The 3,273-nt window shown below is 49.3% G+C and overlaps 1 pseudogene; it reads right to left on the reverse strand.

The window, feature by feature from the left end:
- Positions 1–1,709: 1,709 nt before the first annotated feature.
- On the reverse strand, positions 1,710–2,353 carry LOC146765185 (feather keratin Cos1-2 pseudogene; annotated as a pseudogene).
- Positions 2,354–3,273: the final 920 nt, after the last annotated feature.

Below are 3,273 nucleotides of genomic sequence, written 5' to 3' on the forward strand. Positions count from 1 at the left end.
GACTGGAACAGTTGCCACAGAAAGAAGAACAACTTAGAGGCCAAGGCTTGGATGCACAACTTTAATGAATATAAAGTAGAAACAGAGGTGGCTCACAGACAGCACCAGGAGCAGCCACAAAGATGCAGTGGAGTTCCTGCAGGGTGTCCATCTGTCTGGCCAAAAGAGGGAGGGAGGGAGGGCAAAATGTCCCCCTAGGCTGGCCTTAGGAGACAAAGAGAGCAAAGGAAAGATAAAAAAAGTAGAAGGGAACAATGGGCTCCAGGGAACAACCTGTAGTGCATGGTGCTGGCTCAAGAACACCTCCAGCACGATGAGGGACCTGTGAGATGTTTAGTGAAGCGATTGAGGATTGGAGGAAGAAAAATGAGACTAGGGGTCTGAAATGACCCAAGAGAGGAGATAAGTTTTCCTTTCTCTCAGTGTTTGTAAATTTTCACGTAGTAACAGCTTCTAGACCAAACAGGCACAAACCAGCATATTAACTAATGTTTCCCATCATTTAAGACATAATTCAAGGCTTCAGTCAGGAAGACATTGATGGACAGGTTATATCCATCCATACATGGGAGAAATGTGATTTAATACAGAAGCCATAAATCCTATGCACCAACTCAAACGAAACTCATTTACCAGACTATATCCTGAGTATATGACTGGCACCAATCCTAACTTGTGAATTACCTCAGCCCTGCATGTCTGGACAGCTTTGCCTGCCTGTTTTCAGGGAGTGCATCTCATCCGCTTGTGTCCTTGTGTGGGAGACACTGACGCTAGACTGTTGCAGTTCAAATTTATTTCATTGATTCCTTGTTTAAGTGGTTTGTTTTGTTGTACCCCTATGTTCTCCGGAGTTGGTTTGTCCCTGGTTTGTACCCTCCCTCAAAACTATGCCTCATGCCATTCCCCACCCCTTGTTCCAGCTCTTTCCCTGCCTGTCAAGGTAACCCAGCCCCTTATTCTTGAAACTTTCCCTGCCACTCTTACCTTGGGCCAATCCCAGACTGCAACACCTCTTTGGAAGTCCTGTAAACTTTTCAGCCCCATTGGCCCATGTGAGTGGACCTCTCCTCCCACCTACCCTGATTAGTTCTGACGTGTTTATGTAATCCCCTCGCTCCTCCCTTGATAGCTCTCCATTGGTTGTTTGTATCCACGCCTGATTTGTAACTGTATGAAACCCGAGCACAGCAGGACCTGAGACTATTTGTTCCTAGTCCCTTCACTTGGAAACTCAAATCTTCCCTGTTGGAACCTCAAGAGCCGAGAGCTTCTTCCTTTTCCTTTGCCTGATCCCTGCTGTGGCTGTGACATTCTTCACTATAGAGCAAGCTGCTCTTCAGGTTCAGTTGCAGGCAAGATCCAAACCTCAGCTGTTCCCCTCTCCTGGTGTGGTGCCAGAGTTTTGCCAGAGGTAGCCCAGGCTCCAGTGGCTGCATCACTAGACTAGGTGAGGGAGTGGAGGAGAAAGAGGAGATGAAGCTGTGAGCTGGATCCAAAAATTCCTGTTTCCCTTCACAAGTGTTGCCTGATGTCTCCCTGATGGCCTTTAGCTGCAGAGTAGCCAGGGGGGATTTTGTCAGCTCCAAGGAAAAGGGCAGGAAGAAAAATCCACTGCAGGGAATTACACTCTGTGTTACCTCCAACTATTTTCTCTGAGTGGACTGGAAGATTTTCTAGAGAACAAAGAAGGACTTAGAGACCCAGGCTTGGATGCAAAACAACTTTATTGAGTGTAAAGAAGAAAAGGAGTTGGCTCACAGAGAGCACCAGATGCAGCCACTAAGATGCAGTGGAGCTCCTGCAGGGTGTGCATCTGCTTGCCCAAAACAGGGAGCGAGGGTCACATGTCCCCTTTAGACGGGCCTGAGGAGACATGGACAGTGAAGAAAAGAGGAAAAAAAGGTGGGAGAAGGGAACAATGTCTTGATGCTGTAAACACAATGTTCCAAATCTTTATCTCATGCCCAGATGTCTGTTCTGAGGTCTTGGAAGTTCATGCCTAAAGACTTTGCCAACAGATTTAGCAAGGACGGCATCTGCTGCCACCATAGCAGTTGGTGATGCAGGAGATGTCAAAGCCCCCAGAGCTGATGGGCACTCCACCAGAGCTGAGGATGTTGCCAACAGCAGCAGAGGTAGAAGATCCCACGGCGGTGTTCTGTGGGTAGGAGCTGAGGATGGGGCCGGGCAGGGTCACCAGCACAGCAGGAGGCTCAATGACAACGTGGGAGCTCTGGCACTGCCTGACACAGCACTCATTGCAGCTGCTGCCCAGCGGGCAGGGGCCACAGGGCTGGCAGCAAGGGTTGCAGGGCTGGCAGCAGGACATGGCTTGGGGTGACAGGTGCACCTGGCACAGAGGGCAGGGAGAAGCACAAAGTGAGGACACATGAGAAGCAGCACTGCATCCAAACACACTGCAGCCCAGGCACCTCCCGGCCCACATTGCACTGCCCAGCCAAAAGCCCAGGGGCCACCTTAGCCAAGTTTCAGCCTCTCTCTGCCTTGTCTCCCTTGCCCTATCCCATCAGAAGCAGCTCCCAGCCTTGCGCTATGACAGCCCCTCTCAGCTGAGACCTCCAGCCAGGCAAGAGCTGCTCTTGGAGCAGCAGCAGGAGGACCAGGAGAAGCAGCTTCCCACTTACTTGGTTCCTGAGGAGGAGGTGAGTGAAGTGGATGAGAGAGCAGAGACTTGGGCTGCCTTTTATAGCAGTCCTGCCCTTCCTCAGGCCCATAGGCACTTTAGTGGAAGTCATAATTTTCTGAACAGCTCATGTCAAATGCAAACTATCCCAGCTAATAATGGGGCTGAGTCCTGTTTTCCTGTACTGCTACCTTTTCATTTCCTGGCTAATTCCGCGTGCTTTCCTATATGAAGATCTATTTCTGTAAGCACTGGGATGAGGGCATCAGTGATTTCCGAGGCAGAATGACGTCAGCATGGGCAGAAATCTTCGTTTAATTGTTATTTGCATTCTCTGTGGGCAGGTGATTTTTACCTCTGTCGTTCCTGTGGTCTTGGCCATGTCAAAGTTGTCTGAAAATGGGCATTGTTCTTGTGCTTCTCTCCCACGTGCCCAAGGACTCTGTTGTGAGGGGACATACTGCATTTCCACAACAGAGTTCTCTGCTAATGACGTTTCCTGACCTTATTTGAATGTACATTTTTTTGTTTGTTCCATGAAGCTATGTGTGAGCTCGTGTGTCAGTCTAGGCTTGTAGTAAAATTCCCGGTGAAATTAGCAGGAAGATTATTCTAGGGGGTATTCA

The sequence above is a fragment of the Lonchura striata genome, chromosome 27, assembly GCF_050655825.1.
Source record: "Lonchura striata isolate lonStrDom1 chromosome 27, ASM5065582v1, whole genome shotgun sequence".
Taxonomy (NCBI): Eukaryota; Metazoa; Chordata; class Aves; order Passeriformes; family Estrildidae; genus Lonchura; species Lonchura striata.